Here is a 17,926-nt window from a genome sequence, read left to right on the forward strand (position 1 = left end):
CGACGCTTTCAAGGAAACAACCATTGGTTTGGCGCAACAAGTAAGCGAAGCCAACGTCACAACATTGTTGTCTTTTGCAACGCTGAGCAAGCGACGCGTGAACACAGCACGTGGATAGAAAGCGTGTTCTTTCCACGGTTGGCAAGCTCGCTTCTCTGCGTCAGCCATGGATGACATGGCTTAGTAAGTTATCTTACCACTTGGCCACGGCTGGTGGAGCTTGGAGGTGTTTATTGCTGGTTCCCACGGCAATAGGCGTATTGTAATGAGATTGATGCGTGCAAGGCGGGAACGTAATTTGTTGTTCGACATCAAACAGGTTGCCCCTTATTTTAAAATGAAGAATAACGAAATATTGCTTGTGCGTGACCACGCGCAAGTCCCGTAGCAGTGGTGTGGGAGGAGCGCTCTGGCCTTTCAAAATTTTGATAGAAAGTGGCGTTTTACCGCTAATAAGTAATAAAAATGGCTGCTTTTGTATACTAGTCAAGGCCCTCAGTAAGTTCTCTCCACTTACTCGTGCCCCCCCTCCCCCTACCCTCCGCAAAAAGGAAAAAAGAACATCTTAGCTATGGGCCTGGCACACGCGCGTTCGTTCGTGTGTGCGTCCATTACGGAACGATGGTCCATAACAATGTGAAGATCAAAGTAAAAAGAAATGAAGACGCAAACTACTCACTCACAATGATGGTTTATTTTTGTAAAGTGCAACGTGCAATAAAAATGAGCCACAATGGGCGAGAAACTGAACTCTGGCCTACTGAATGGGTTGAGAACGTCGGAACGTTGTCACGTCAGTTTACGCCCGTTTAGTTCGTCAGTCGTGATTTTAGCTTGTCAATCGGCGCTGATGTGGTGTTTCCATTTCTTTGCACTTTGCGTCCTCGAGTTTGTAGTAAAATCTGGCTGTCTACCACAAAGCTCCACTGCAACATCTGGGTGTTGTGAAGCCATTATCTTGAACCAATGTCCTTTAAATAGCACTCGTCTTCAGTGAACGAGCTCCAGGCATTCCGGTGCATTTCAGCAATTTCAGAGACGTTCATACTTAGGTAATGCTTCCAGTATAGTAAGTAGCGCTTTTCTTGTCCTTCACATTTTTTTTACAGCCATCAGTTCTGCGAGTGCAGCTAAAAAAAATTCTGATGCCAAGCCTCTTTTAAACAACACTTGTGGGGCGCTTTTTCGCGTGCAGCGTGGCTCGGATGTCCCGATTTCAGTTGAGATTGTTGTGTGTACATCTCAGGCTAAATCACGGAAACGCAAAAGTCTGCTCAGTGACTAGCCATTTGACCCTGTGACAGTCTGACGCATGCTCGAAAAGTAAAGCCAGCAGTCACAATTATACAGAGGTATTTTTTTATTTTGTGAAATTGGCTGTACGTTCTTACGACACCCGCCCATGCTATGAAGTTTTTAAACAGCATCTTTGATCCACTCACACTGTATATGTCAAGCCTCTTCTCGGTCATAATCAATTTCTCTCTTTTTTGAGCATCTTTACCATTTAACCCCTCACCCCTTCTCCAGCAGAAGGTGGCAAACCGGAAATTTTCTTCTGGTTAACCTCCCTGCCTTTCAACTAACCTTTCTCTCTCTCTCTCTTCTCACGCTTGTTTAGTTTATCATTTAGTACTAACATGTTAGAACAGTCACAATAATGACCTTTTTATTTTCTTTCTGTTTGTACATGAATACCTTCAAACATTCATGAATTCCAGGTGCTCTATTGTTTTTTTAAGCGCGCGCTACTTACACTTACACGCTCATTCCTTTTAGAGATAAAAAAGAATGATATAGCAGCAACCGCGAGCACAGCGTAATAGACGAACAGAGTATTGACGCCATAGCGTTAAAGTGCTTGTTTCGAAAAAATTCTGGTGTTGATATGCGCGTCGTTGGTTGTGAGTTGAAAATCGAGAAAGATGCAGAAAAGCGCCAGGCCTGCGCTGAAAGTGCAGCACAGCGACAGCGAAAGCTGGAATTGCACCTTTCAAAAACCCGTTGTGAGCTCTCTGAGCGCTACTAATAGAAGAACGCTTGCAAGGTATCCACTACTCTAATAATTGGTTCAGTGGCTGATGAAGACGAAGAATTATGGCTGAGCATTCTGTAATGAGTTAGAAGCGCTCGACGACCAACTCGTTATACGCAATTTGTATTCTGTGACGCCTGGTTACACAATTCGTATACTGTGACACCTGGTTGATATTGTACTTTTTGATTGATTGATTGATTGATTGACTGATTGATTTATTGATTGATATGTGGGGTTTAACGTCCCGAAACCACCATATGGGTATGAGAGACGCCGTATAGTGGAGGGCTCCGGAACTTTCGACCACCTGGGGTTCTTTAACGTGCACCCAAATCTGAGCACACGGGACTGCAACATTTCCGCCTCCATCGTAAATGGAGTCGCCGTGGCTGGGATTCGACCCCGCGACCTCCGGGTCAGCAGCCGAGTACCTTAGCCTCTAGACCACTACGGCGGGGCGGTATTTTACTTTTATACCATGCTATCATACGCGTGTTAACGTTGTTCATTTCTGACAATACGCTTGTATATGGTTTTTGTGAGCAGGAGTTTCGAGAATCGGCATAGCATGAATGAGTATAAGTGACATGCCTCGTAGTACTGTCACCCCCCTCCCCCCTTGGCTGCATAGGTTCATGTTGTATTGCAAAATGTAGAAATATGGGTATGTATAAAGAATGTATAACAAACGAAGAAAACAATACGCCAACAAAATAATGAAAAAAAACTTCTTATGAAGTCAAGTGCACAAGTATAAAATAACAAGGACACCTTTGATGTCACCAACTGCAGAGTGTGTTGATCGAGATATATCAGAAAACACGAAATAAAGTAAGAGGCCAAGCACAAAACACGCTCTCTATTTGATCGCGACCCTGAGAAGTCAGTATTTCCCTTACGGGCACTTTTAAAGGCCTTAAAGCACGCTCCTCGCGGTGGTGTCTCAGAGTGGCCATTTGTGTTTTTCAAAGAATGAGGCGGATGGCTTTGGCAGTTGGCCGTGTTGGCACTCTGTTTAGTCTGGGCAATACGTTGCAATCACTTTCACTCTCAGCGATAGCCCTCGACAGGCAGATCAGTCTCCCCGAAGCGTGTTAAGAATGCTGTAGGAGAAATCGCAATCGCAACCTCAGGTGAGCAAAACTTATCTGGCTTGTCTACAAGGTTAGAGATTTTAATCCTTATACGTGCCACATACGTCTTGGAAATCGCGTGGGCATTTCACCGTCAAATGCCAATGCATCGTCAAACTACACACCGAGGCACGCCGTTATGTATGTATGTATGTATGTATGTATGTATGTATGTATGTATGTATGTATGTATGTATGTATGTATGTATGTATGTATGTATGTATGTATGTATGTATGTATGTATGTATGTATGTATGTATGTATGTATGTATGTATGTATGTATGTATGTATGTATGTACGTACGTACGTACGTACGTACGTATGCATGCATGTATGTATGTATGTATGTATGTATGTATGTATGTATGCATGTATGTATGTATGTGTATGTGTGTGTGTATGTATGTATGTATGTATGTATGTATGTATGTATGTATGTATGCATGTATGCATGTATGTATGCATGTATGTATGTATGTATGTATGTATGTATGTATGTATGTATGTATGTATGTATGTATGTATGTATGTATGTATGTATGTATGTATGTATGTAAACAAGACACAGAGAAGACAAGAAGCAGGTGTCGTGTCCTGTTTTCCACAGTTCAGGTTAAGCCATGAATCTGTATACCAGCTCGCCCAGTACGCCACTTAAAACATCTATTTGAGTGTTCTATTGTACGTCGATCTCAAAATTCTGGCGACACCTAGCGAGATTGTGAGACATTAACAAACAATGTGAGACCTGGCAAGGCCCTCTGTGGAGATTCCCAATATATGTCTTGTATTACTATGCTAACTCAACTCAACGTCGATGGTCGTACAGAGATTTTGTGCACGCTGCAGAAAACTCCCTTCTGTTTCTTCTTGATAGAGCGGCAACTTCTGCGTCAACTGAGCAACATGTCTTTAAGGAGGCTCTTACTTTATAAAACAGATACATCACATGCAAGCCTTGGCGGCACTCCCAAGCAATGACCAAATTCGACATCACTGTTCAATTATTTCATAACTTTACCGGTTAGTATGAAATTATTGCTAGCATCCGCCACCACTGGAAATATATGTGATGAATAATCATTATTTTGCCTCTAATCGTCCTCTTTTTATTAAATCAAGATACAAGTAATTAAAGCTTATTTCTATACAATAATACAGCTAAACAATTTACTGCTGTTGCATACACAAAGTGCCGCCATTTGGAAAGAAAATGGTAGCTGCATTTTAAACGCAAGCTACGCTGATATTTCTTTGCAAATACGCAGTTCATACCTAAACCTACGTTTCCATGCAATGATAAACTCGAATAACCTAGCATCTACGTTATCCTCAATAAAACACAATGCAATTATAACCCCGAAAACACGTGAATCAAAGCATGCAGAAAATTAGTTCGAAAGCTCCGCCTCTGATGATTTCCAGATGCAGTTAAGTGTCATCTATGTGCGTTGTCCTATAGCGCCACAGCCAGTAGAAGAGCCAGCACACGTCAGAAGTTAACGCAGGAAACTATAGTTTGGTGAATTATCATTACTCATTTTCTCTGTCATTTCACATCGCCTAAATAACACTGAGTTGTTCATGCACTTAATGCGATGCCGTCTTTATTGTGAGCCTGATGATTGTTAAACTTTAAGCATGCCATCGAATCAGGGTTCTCCGAATGAAATTATGGGAGTATCCGCGAAACTCTCGCTTATACGTTTCTTATTAGGTTTAGTCATTGACTTTAGTAATCCTGGGTGATAGGCGAGTAATCTAGTTATTTCTTCTCTATATTTCCCCCCTGAGTGTGTGTTGTGTTCGTGCTTTTTTTAGTTTTTGTCTCGAACCATACACAAAAAAGTTCACCTAATAAAAATAAGTAAATCTGGGCTCTTTCCGCTAACCATATATATGGTGCAAGCAGCGTCACGAAGTTAACTTGGCGATGTTCTGAATCTTTTACTTTCACTGGGGCTCGAAAATTGGAAAGTGTTTTCCCCTCATAGCTTTCTAGTTCAACAAATGGGAATGGACATAGCCTCGCGAAGGTTCGCTGCAATACAGCCAACATATTTGTATACTTTCCGAGTTTGGCGATTTTCGGAGCTTCCCAGAATTTATGATACTGCCGTACTTCCCGCAAGCCGTAGATAAAAATAAATTATTAGGTTATCATTACCTTTTGGCGACGACAATATTAAGAAAAAAATAAATGTAACCATGGTAGTTTAGGATGTCCAGCCATGCTTTTTTATCGGCTTCATTGGTAAATTTTTACATTATTTTCTTAATTATCTCAGTTGGTATGGTATATTTATTGTAGTTATTAAAAAGAAAGTGTTAAAGAAATGATGTTTCTCTATTGAAAATGCCATACAAAGCAATCTTGCTTTTCACACAGCCTAAAGAATCCTATGACTGACTACTACACAGCCTTGTGGTCATAGTTCTAGTTGCTTAGATTTAAATAAAAAGTCACAGCTTTGCCGCAAAGGTGAAACATTCAACCGGATAGCGACAAATTCGAAGGTCACGCGAAGAATGGCAAGCAGATGAAAGCGTGCCCCACGTTTGTCACGCACAATGGCACACGAAATGCACTCACAACTACAGATGAACGCAAATAAGCGTCTCAGTTGTTATTTGGCTGTGTCTGAGAAAAGCGCTCTTTTCAGAAATGAAGGCTGTGCTACAAGCACAGCGACCTTTGTGCACCCGGTAACTACAACAGAATCGTTCCGGTGAAAGCCTAAGGCGTATGATTGTCCCCACCGCGAGATAAGCAAGCGCACGCGTGAGCATCCCCTCTTCGCGGGACAAAGTACGCGTGGGAGATGAAAGTGCGCGCCACCGCGCTGTGACGATTTGGCGACATACGCTCATTGCGCCATCTCCCAGGTAATGCTGAAAACACGATAGTTCCTCCGAGATGTTCATCACCAGTGGTAAGCGATAGATATTAATAGCTTGCCGTTTGAACGTTGAAGGAGACGCTTTTTCGGGGCTCTGTGGATAACGCTTCGCACTCAAAATTAATAGGTTGGGCGTTCGATTCCGCGCGCAGTAGTCTTTTTCTGGATTACTTTTTTAGGGGCGAAGCTCCTTATAGCGCACCCGTTCGTTTCCCGTAGTATGTAACAAGTATAACATTTTGACGTCCAAGGTGGTGCCGGTGAGAGACTTCTTCTGTGCGTTGTTGAACAATAAAAAATAGTGCTCAATGTACATGTCAATGGCTGCTAATGGGGAATGGGAGACAGGAGCATTCGGCTTTTAGTTAACGCGCAGGCTGCGATCGCCATTAGCAGCCATTGGCATGTACATTTAGCACTATCTGACAAGAAAGGGTTGCTACGTTATACTCGCTGGGTGTAACCTCCTTAGCTTTAGAAAGGTTTAGCGAGCGTTGAGCCGCAGTGCCATGAATACAATTAACTTGTATATACCATGAATGAACTCGAGGTGGTTAAAAATGGGAAGTAGATACGAAGCGCAAGCCGTAAGAAAGTAAAAGCCGAATTCTCCACCTCTCATTTCCCATTAGCAGCCATTGGCATGTACATTGAGCACTATCTGACTGAAAAAGTTTGCTACGTCATACTCGCTGGGCGTAACCTCCTTGGTTTTCGAAAGGTTTAGCGAGCGTTCGGCCGCAGTGCGATGAATACAGTGAACTAGTATATACCATGAACTCGAGGTGTTTAAAGGTGGGAAGTGGACCCGAAGCGCAAACCGTAAGAAAGTGTGCGTGTGCCACACTCGTTTAGTCCTTGGAATGTTCGCTGGATGGCGGTGCTCCTATATGGGGAATATATGACGAAAATATGTGAGATGGTGGTACTTGGAGTGTTGAATAGATGGACGAACGGACACATAGACGGATGCATGGATGGACGCATGAACGGACGCAGGGGCGGCTGCATGGACAAACGCAGGGACGGACGCACGAACAAACGCACGCACGGACGGGCTGATGGACGCATGGACGGTCACATTGACGAACGCATGGACAGACGGAAGCAAGAACGAATGGACGGACGAATTCTTCGCCCCATTCTCCATCATTAACTCCGTGGATAGGCTGCCATTTTTTTCTTTCATGCGTTTTCATATATATATATATATATATATATATATATATATATATATATATATATATCCTGATGAAGGCCAGACTCCAGGCCGAAACGTCGAAATAAACCACGTTGTGACCGCTCACGGAGGATCTACTGAACTATATTATATATATTATATATATTATATATATATATATATATATATATATATATATATATATATATATATATATATATATATATATATATATATATATACGGTGAATGGCAGTGACGCTGACGCCGGCAGCATTGTCCAGCTGAGAGTGTCCATATAACTGCTACCGCAATAAAAGACACCGGTAATGAACTTACGAAACAACTGGATAAGAAACGAAAGATAACAGCTCCTATAATGCGATTATTGACTATGTGCAACTATGGGTGATTTCTTATAAGCTGCAGTCACCTAACCTTTTCTATTACCACTATCACGTTGTTCGTTATTCCTTATGTGTGCACAAATCAGTCCCATGTGGTTCGTTCGAAAACATTCGCATAACACAGATTTTATGAGTGTGAATTGCTGCAAATAAACTCTACATTGACATGGTATTTGAACAGGTATCAGTGTACAACTTTTTTTGTGCTGAATGTGCGTTTTGGGTACTATTCATAATTATTACTTTTTTTGCTGCAGAACTTATTTAGGTAATTGGACCTCAAGCTATCAACAGCAGAACATATCGAACAGAACAGATTTACATCGCCCACAAAGTCATCGATGATATTACCTAATCAAAAATAGAGCTAACAAACGTATTAAGGGCGGAGTACTTCTGGGCCCGGTCAGAATATACGCTGTCATGTGCTATCATTGTACGCAGTTGTTCTCAAGTAGCTTGGCTTCACACAGGAAAAAGGAGGTATAGCATAGACATGCACATAGCAAGGGAAGACGAAAGGCAAGTGAGGGTGAAGAAGAGTTATGTGAGGGTGTGTAGGAGATTGTGTAGAAAGGGAGGAGGAAAAAGAAGAAAGCAGGCTTTCATAATATGCAGCCATCTCGTGTCAGTGTTTGGCGTCACGTATGCGAAATCATGTATAGCATACCTATCTACAACGATCAGTTGGGAATGGGAAGCTAAGGTTAGGGGAAAGAGATGTGATGGAGAGGAGAGAGGATGAGAGGATGAGAGCAAGACATACAATAGCCATGCATGGCGTCACGCAAGCGAAATCATTCATAGCAAATCCATGTGTAGTATGGTAAAGTTGGGGCGCGAGAAAGTGAGGTCGAGGAAGAAAGAAAAGAGAAAAGGACAGGGTAAAGCATAGCATAGCCATGTACGGCTACACACACGCGACACCTTGTTTCACACACCATTGCATTATATGATATGGCAAGAAGGTGAGAAAAGGAATAGTTGGTGAGGAGGATTTATGTAAGAATAAAAAGAAAGCAAAAAATTAGGGGGAGGGTAGATCATAGCCTAGAAGTGTAGGGTGCAGGATAGCAAAAATTGGGAGAGGAAATTGAGTGTGAGAAGAGATGTGGGGTTGAAGGGGAAGGAAACGAGAAAAGGAAGGGTCACGTATATTATAACCGTGCACACTATAGCATATAAAGGGGCTTGGAAAATGAAATTGATGTTGAGGACAGATATGAGGATGAGGAGGGAAAGGGGGATGAATAGAGCATAACACATCTATGTATTGTACAATAAAGCAAGAGGCTGAGAAGAGAGAGGTCGGACATGAGGAGAAGAGAGGAGTATAGAGATGCCAAGTATAGTGCAGTAACGTGAGGGAACAGGGAAGTGACGGTGAGGACTAGAGATGAGCGGGTAAGAAGGAGACGGTGCCGCTGCACCACAAATGAATGTTTTCATTTTCGTGATAAACGCCAAGCAGGCTGAACGTTTGGAACGCCCGTCGTTGGCTGCCTGTGAAGGTGAAAGTCGCCTTATGGAGAGGCGAATCACTGCTCTGCACTTCCTACAGCTTTCAATTTGAGTACAACTGTGCACATTTCTTTTTTTCTTTTTTGAAGGGGGCGGGCGAAGCATCTTAAGAGCAAGGCTTGTCTGGTATCCGTGGTCACCGCTACATTATACTTCATTATATAGGGCAACGCTCAGCTAAAGTACGGTATAGTCGAAACAAACGTTGGAATACAAAGGGAACATTCATCCATAGACTAAGATCAGTTGTATTTGTGACAGAACAATATAAAACACCTACATATACAAACTCCTCATACAAGTCAGCGACTTCAACGCAGACATTATGGACCAAAAGACCTGGCTTTGTCGTGGGCGCTTTTGTGCCAAAATGTGTCACTGAATTGAAATTATATGGGACAGCGCTGGGGTGAAGCACAGTGCAGTCGAAGTACATAGGAGAACAAAATAAAAGGTTCAAAATCGACTGCGTTAGCTGAGATAGCGTGCGCTGTAGTCGAAGGAGTGCGGGTGCCCTGAGCCATCTTTAGGATGTCGAGCCCAGGTACAGTTAATGCTTCGACTTTCTTGATAGGCTTTCCGCTGAGAGTGACGCTGAAATAAGGTTCAATGCAGGTGGCTGGTCGCCCTCTCGTTCTGCACTTCAGAAGGAGGTGTTCCGATTTCTCGGGAGCACATCGGAGGCCACATTTTTTTTTCAAGTGTCTCTTGGTGGTATTCATTGCTTATTGTAGGCGCATTTCTTGCATTCTGGTATTTGAGGCTCTTGTCCATTCGTGGAGATGCGTAGTTTTTTTATGCGACTTTTTGTGACAAGTAAACTTGACAGAAGCAACGCTAAGTTTGCATGGAGTGATCGCGAAGCGACATTTAAGCAACGTCCTGGCAGGTTTCCCGGCCATCCCTGTCAAACACAACACGTAGACTGAAAAAATGAAGTGTTAACAATTTGGTGATTTATTCATAAGCATTTATAGACCAAACTTTTCCTCCTAGCAGCACTTGTTTTCTTGTACGCTATTTAACCGACTGCCTAACGAACTAGCTAACCAGCTAAGTAAACCATAAGAAAATATCGTCGTTCGAATAAGTTTACGAGAAATCAAGTGTGTACATGTACGTATCGGTTATGAGACATGTTAATCAGATTGATGGATGAGCAATAACGTCCTGAATCTACCACATGATAATGAGAGATGCCATAGTGGAGAAAATTTCGACCACTTGGAGTTCTTTAACATGCAACTAAACCTAAGTACACGGTCCTCGTGCATTTTCGCCGTTATCGAAAATGTGACCGCCATATACTTGATGCTTGTTATTGGGCTCATTGATCAATTCTTCATCCAATCACTGTTTTCACTAAACAGCGAAGTTTTGCGTTATCATCAATTTACCCCTGCGCCCCAGAGTTTATGCAAATCCACTAAAAAGAATTTATGTTCAGTGTATGTTCAGTTGAAATCAAGAAATTCGCATCACCTTCCCAAAGCGAACCCTGATGGGATGCGATGCAGCAGCGTTGCGCACGGTTGGCGTCAAGAGTTCAATGGCGTTAACACGAGTGCCGTGGTGAGCTCTGGAAGATTCTTTTGAAACGATGGCTGGCGTAGGCCTTGGTATTTCTTGAGAGTGAGCATGGCATTGAACCAGAGCTAGCGCGCGTTTCGCTTTAACTACCACGACGTTATGAGCAGTGAAGCACATGCTGAGAGGTTCCTGGATATATTCGACGTCGAAGTTGGCAAAGACCAGATCGGTGCACGTTCTCCTTGTCATGGTGGGTAGTTTCCGAGTGAACCGAAGAGTCCGTGGTGTAGGGAGCGGTCGTAGCGGCAGGTGTTGCGGGAGAACGAACCAGGTGGCGGCTACGGGCCCTGCGGCGATTGCGGGGCAGGCGAGGGAGAGAGTGATGTCAGCGCACAGTGCGAGGGGAGCGTGACGTCCACGCGCAGCTGCGGCGTCACCTACTCGGCACCGCTCCAGCTCATCCGGCGAGGGGAGCGCGTTGTAGCGCGTTCGTTCAGACGCGTGGAGGGACAGCGTTACAATGTCTAGTCAAAGAGCTGCTTCGCATCTAAAAAAAGTGGACATGGGCCGGGCACGTAGAGCGTAGGCAGGATAGTCGCTGGTCAATAAGGGTAACTGACTGAATTTCATGAGAAGGCAAGCAGATGAAGGGGGACAAAAAGTTACGTGGGCAGATGAGATTAGGAAGTTTTCGGGTGTAAAGTGGCCGCAGTAAGCGCAGGACCGAGTGGACTGGCGGAACAAGGGAGAGGCCTTTGTCCTGCAGTGGGCGTAGTCAGGCTGATGATGATTATAATGATGATGATCATCATGAGTGCACGCAATACATATGACCACGGTGGTGGAAGATTTTGAACTGTGCTCGATCACGAGGCATTGCTTGTTTGTTTGTTTTTTTCTCAGACGCGCAGCTGGTTCTCAAACGGCGAGCTTGTTGCGCCTGCGAGAATTCTTTGTTATGGCTTTACAGTGTTCCTTCGGCTTCGAAGAACCTGACAACAATGGCGGGCCATCTTGATTGTTCTTATCTAAACAATAACAAACACAATGCAACGTTCGGTGTCTATATGTTACCGTCAATGGAAGCCAAAAAAATTGGGAGATCCCACTACAGTGGGAATCGATGATATGCGAAGCACGAATGAGGAAGGTTTATAGGTCACTTGAAAATCAGTACAACGTTACGAGCTGGACGTAAATTATGCCATGCATGACTTCCTTGTCTTGATTATAATGTTTGGATGTGTCATTTACCTTCATCGTCCATTCGCGTCACGTAGTACCAAATTTGGTATATGTGAAGCTAGCGAAACGGTTGTGAGCGCATTATGAGCATGTAGTCATGTTCTAACATGACATGCATCAAATGACTATCATGATTTGCACCAGTCATATGCCTTCGTCGTGCATTCACGTGCCGTAATACCAAATTTGGTATACGTGAAGCTACCAGAATGACCGCGAGCGCACCATGAGCGTGGCGTGTAGTCATGAATCATAACTTACATGACATGCATGTCATGATTTTCATATCATACTAGTTTCGCAAAATAAACAAAACCACCGCAAAAGCAGCAAGACTAAGAAATGTTAGTTATGACATTTATGACATACATGCCATAATTCCCACGTTATGACTAGTCAGTTCTGTTCGTCATACACTCATGTTATATCATACACAGTTTGGTATCGTTACCATTATCCGAACGGCCAGGAGAGCTAAAAGTCATAGGTGACTAGATAGATGGATAAGTAGAAACGCTCAAAGTCGCCGAAGTTCACTAAGAAACGCTTCTCATTTAATAACTTTGTCATGGACTTAAAGCTGTCGCACCCAGCCACCGTGACTAAGAAAAGTGACCACTTTCATTTTTTGATATATAGGAGACGGCGGCCCAAGGCAGCGTGTAAAAAGGACCCGGGCACTCAAGAAGAACTGGGCCCAAGTGGTGGGATGAAAATTTATCATATACAGGGTAAGACGTCGAATGCAAACAAAATGATTTGCCTGACAGAAGGAAGAAGGAATCACCTTATGTACCGCAAATAATAATACGTCATTGATGTACACAGTTGACTTCAGTGTCAACTTGGCCTCTGTTTTGTGTATCTGCGTTCCTTCCTGTCCTCGTCGATTTTGCGCTTCCAATATTTAACATTATGAATTAACTAGCCCAGCTACTCATTGTTTTAAGCAACATGGCTTCAGTGTGTTGTATCAGTCTTAACTTACGTAACAATCGTCCAGAAGACATTTCATTGTGCCCCGTTCTGCATAGACTTTATATTGCAATAAAAACCGCCTTTCCCGCGTAGGTGTCTCAGGTCATCTTGAAAATAACGTAACAAAAAATTATAAGAAAACTTCTATTTACCCTAAAGATAATTATTAGCTGGTTTTGTTTTCTCCCTTGTCCTTGTATTGAAGTTCCTCTCGTTTTAGGGGCGAAGTTCTTAAAGGCGTGGGTCTGTACATCTCTCGTATGTACGTACGTGACCGCTTATAGTTCCACCTTTGCCGACTGGCCATTACATCGTCCTTGCAAACATCCCACTAAGCCCCATCCCCGATCCACCACTTAAACGACCATGAAGCAAATACTGTTGAGAAGTAGTCAATATTAAATGTAAGATGTTCGTGTTCTTGTATCCAGGTGCGCGTTGAAGAACCATAGATTGGCCTACTGCGTCCATACGTAGTTTGTACGTGACCACCTATAGTTCAACCTTTGCAAACTGCCCACTACTGTGTCCTTGAAAACATCCCATTACGTCCCATCAGCGATCCTCCACTTTACCGACCATAAAGCCGTTATAATAAAGGGAGAACGGAAGTGATGCACTGTTACCACTTACATATAATATTTTTGTATAAATAAACACAGTGTTTAGTTACGTCTTTGATGATGTAGTGGACGATATTCGCGGATGGTTTACAGTTTAGCGATGAAACCCTCCAGCGCTTGGCCACACTCATCATCATTCACTCCGTGAATATGGTTAATTTTTTTTCGTATTAGTGTTTTTTTACGGTATCTTGAGCAGGTGCGTCTCTATCACACTGCCTGTGAAAATCGCTGTCATGGCTTAAATTGGCTTAAACTACGCATTGTAGTTTTGTATTACGAAATGAATTCTCACAGTGTTTCAAATTAACCCAGCGTTTCACTACACCCCAAATTCAACCCCGAGTGAAGTTTTTGCTTCGGCCAGGAAGTTAGAGCTTTTTTTTACTATTTTCCTTTCTATGGCCTGGAAATCGTTTCGTGACCTGATTAAGATTCTACGACAGTCCATGTTACCTCCACCGTGGATCAACCCCAATACAGCACTATCACACAATTCGGCTACAAGTTAACTCGAGAGCGTAAGAAAGCTCGTTTAACAGAAATTATAGTGTCGGTCACGTTGTCGGTGAGCGAATAATTTCACTTTGTACGTAACCAAAAAATTGACTAAGATGTAAAAATAAAAAAATAAACAGTCAATAAATATCTTCGGATCCACCGAGAATTAAACCCAAGCTGTCGGCGTAGCAAGCGGGTGCTCTACTACAGAGCGTTGTGTTGCGTGAGACTGCTTGGGAAGAAAATCTGTATTCAATTCATGTAGACGGAGAAATCATCTAAAAACATGTAATAATCGCGTGGCAAGAGCGCAGTATCGCGCCAGTTGTCAGAACACTTGAATAGCGCAACGAGTAGGTGTTTTAAAGGCCCACCTATTACAAAGCATTCACCCATGTTTAAGCATCGTCACCTACAAATGCATCAACAAAATGAGCAGCTGCGTAGGCTCACGTGTTGCCTTACGGACGCATTGTGGACCCTTCGTCGATTCCAAAAAGGAAAAAAAATACGATGCAGTGGGCACTTAGCAACTGTACTTGAAAGAGGTCTTTTGAGATAGTTTCAGGTGGTCAATGTTACGGGACAGGCGTTCGTTTTCTTACGGCATGGTGGAGGAATGCGCCGAGAACCGAGGGCAAGCTAGCAATTGAGAAATGCGCATAGAGGCTAACTACAGGATCCCGTTATACTCTTGAAGGCAGAGCTGACGCATCCTCTAAGTTTTTGTTCTGATAAGACAACGACGCGAATAGTTTATTCTTTTGCCTGAAATATTCAGAGACACGCCGTGTATACTGAATGAATGAATGAATGAATGAATGAATGAATGAATGAACGTGTGAATCGCTCCGGCCAAAGTATTATCAAAGGGGTGGATAAAGGAAAATAAAAAAGTTATTCACCGAAGAACAACGTAAGTCGTGGACAAGCCGTTATAAAAGGAGTAATAGAGACAGACAGACAAACATACAAATAACTTTATTGTTGACAGACGAAGAACTTTATTGAGTAATAGAGACAAGCTTTCAGATTTATCTATCCGTCGTGCAATGTTCTCCAGTTTTGTAAAGCTGGCTTTGTGCCTTTACGTCAACAAGTGTGGCAAAGCCTTATTGTTTCACCGGATTGGTTGGGATACAGTGTTACTTGTACTACATACTTTTCCCAGTTTCTACTACCAAGGTTTGATTATGTCCAGATAAGACCTTTACTACAGCATTCCACCTTAAACGCTCTCAAAAAGTACTTATATAGAGGCTTGTCTGATGTAGTGCGTAAGCTTGTGAGAGTTAGTTTTGCCTGCTTAAGACTAAACGTGTGGCAAAGCCAACTTTACTTAAAGACTGGTATACAGGATTGTGTTTTCAAGAATGTGTTCTTTTTTACCATTACTTTTAAATAACTCCAACATTATTTTAACGTACTTTTACTTCTGGTGTAACACTCATAGGCCATTCAATATTGGTTACTGCGCAGATAAAATTCATGCACATGTTGTAATCCACTTAGTGCCTGCATGTCAGGTGAAATTTCTACGTTCAACTTTTTCTCGTGGTGCCTCTGTTGTGCTGAAGGTAAAACACTTTCCTACGTACTTATTTAGGTAACGAAGGATTCAAAAAGTAAAGACGGGCGACAAAGACGCCAAACAATTAGGTGCAACGCAATAGCGCAGTATCTCTACACTTACCTTAAAGACATTTCAATCAGTCAATCAATCAATAATTATTGTGCATTAAAATTCTAGTTACAATTGGTGATTATAAAGATACAGAAAATAGTCCTAAAGTCAGCAGATCTCTACTTCGTGGGGATGTCGTATTGACAGTCAATCTATAAAGTAATTAGTTAATCACTGGAGCAATCAATCAATTTTTAAGTAAGTCAGAGCATGTAGAAGAAATTCTTCTGTGAAGAGCACCTTTTAAATAGAGAATACTACAAGGTTTCTACGCACTTTTATAATACCTCGCCGATTTCAGAGAACATTTGTCCCATTGAAAAAACACCGAAAGGTATAAACTACGCGGTAGCGGGGAGCTCAAGCTGTTTTTTTGGTTCACCTGCGTCATCGTTTACCGAAGATAGCGGCGTTCGGACGACACCAAGTTCGTTTTATTCTACTCGCCGCACAAAAGATCAACAGGTCAACACCTATATCAAAGAAAATCTGGCCACTTGTCGAGGCAGCAGTCTGTCAGTCGTCGAAATGGTATCATACATGCTGAAATAGGCCAACTAGGCTCTCGACACCGTCACTACGATAATATACTGCCGTGGCACTTTTGATGCGCATAACACCATCAGGCTTTTTCAAAACGCGTGGCACTAAAGATGGTCGTTTTTTTCCCTCGCGTACGCAACCACCGACAGCCGGTGTTTCTTTACGGCGACGTGGGCGCACAAAAGGTACTGCGCTCTTACGGCCGGCTGCGGCCCTACACCGGCCGCCATTCTTTAGAAAGCGGGACAGCAACAAACTCCGGAAACGAGCGCCTTCCGTTTTGTCATGTCGCTGCTTCAATTGCGAGATCCTTGTCGCGAGTCAAGCCTGACTGCGACGTCCCACCAACAGCGTAGATGCTTGCCTCACGTCGCCAAGAGTTTTTGCGCCACCGCCGAAGTACAAAAGGAGAAACTCGACAAATCCCAGCGAATAAGGGAGGGGAAAAGAGGGGCACTTTTTTCCTTTCGTGTTCGCATGGATGAGAGAATGCGGTGGTAAAAGGTATGTAGAGGAGAGAAGGGAGCATCGGGTGAGGGGAAGGACAGGTAACGGGAACAAATGTTAAAAGTGGGAAAGTGGGAGAGGACACCGGGGAGAAGGGCTCCTCGCCATCGAAGCCGCCGCCGTCGCCGCTTTCGCACGGGCCCCGGATTGGTGCGCACCGGAGCCCGGGCCCGTTTCGAACCGTGCGTTAGCGCGCTCGTGCTGGGAATCGATTGGTCGTGAGGGCAGGCGGCGCTGCCGGCGGCGGCCTACGTCATGCGTGACGTCACCAAGGGGGGCTCCCGTACGTTGGGGCAAGAGGGGGAGTGCGTGGGGGGATAAAAGCCCAAGTGGACCAATGGGACAGGGCCGCCAGTGATAAAGGAACCCGTCGGTGTCCCGAAACTCCCCAAGTTTGACGCCATTCAGGACTGTGGTGTGTGTACGGCTGCACGAGGCACAGCGCCGCGTGTACAGCAGGATCCCGGTTCGCACCAGTGGCCCAAACGCACGGCGCAACAGTAGAGCTCTACACGGAACCGGTAAGTGTGTGCGTTTGTAGTAACTCTGTGTGCGTGTGAGAGTTAGAGAAAAGGGCAGAACTTCTCCACAAGTTTCAAACCACTGGCGGCAATCTTCTGACGGTCGCTGACTTCACTTTTCTTTAGCACGTGTAACGGCCATCGCATCGTCGAACGCTCCGGTTTGTTGTCAGCATCGGCACTGATTAGTGGCATTCTTTTTTAGTTTCGTTGGTTAATTATCATCGCTTTCAGCTTCGTGTCAGCGCACTGACACGCACTCTCTCTTAACTACCTAGGTGTGATGAAAAAAAAATTGCTTGCGCTATCACGTTTTTCTACCGCAACACTCGCACTTTCAAATGGCGCGAGAAAATTGCGCAAAAGCAGCTTAGCTTAACGCTTAGCCTCAGTCATCTTCAGCTGCATTTCGGCATGGCGAAACTGTGTCACCTCATAGCCTGAAAAAAAAAACTGATTTTTATGTTTTTTGTTGCCAAATATTTATTCACCACGTGGTTGTACTCCATTAAGCGTTCGTAAACACAGCCACCTCTGTTTTCTAAAAGAACACCTCTGATTTGACTGGTACATTCTGCCACTGCTACAAGGTCTTCCTAAAAGAGAACTGATAA

General features: G+C 43.6%; 2 protein-coding genes across 2 annotated transcripts in view; one reads left to right on the plus strand and one right to left on the minus strand.

Annotated features, from left to right (window-relative positions):
* LOC119172191 (beta-mannosidase) overlaps positions 1–17,926 on the minus strand; it is a 236,281-nt gene that overhangs the window by 123,114 nt on the left and 95,241 nt on the right. The gene's annotated exons all lie outside the window — the stretch shown is intronic.
* Positions 17,144–17,926, plus strand: part of LOC119172190 (uncharacterized) — a 168,861-nt gene continuing 168,078 nt past the window's right edge. The window contains exon 1 of the mRNA XM_037423217.2: positions 17,144–17,312. The gene's annotated coding sequence lies outside the window, so the exon portion shown is untranslated. The remainder of the gene's footprint in view (positions 17,313–17,926) is intronic.

The sequence above is a fragment of the Rhipicephalus microplus genome, chromosome 4 (assembly GCF_043290135.1).
Source record: "Rhipicephalus microplus isolate Deutch F79 chromosome 4, USDA_Rmic, whole genome shotgun sequence".
Classification (NCBI taxonomy): domain Eukaryota; kingdom Metazoa; phylum Arthropoda; class Arachnida; order Ixodida; family Ixodidae; genus Rhipicephalus; species Rhipicephalus microplus.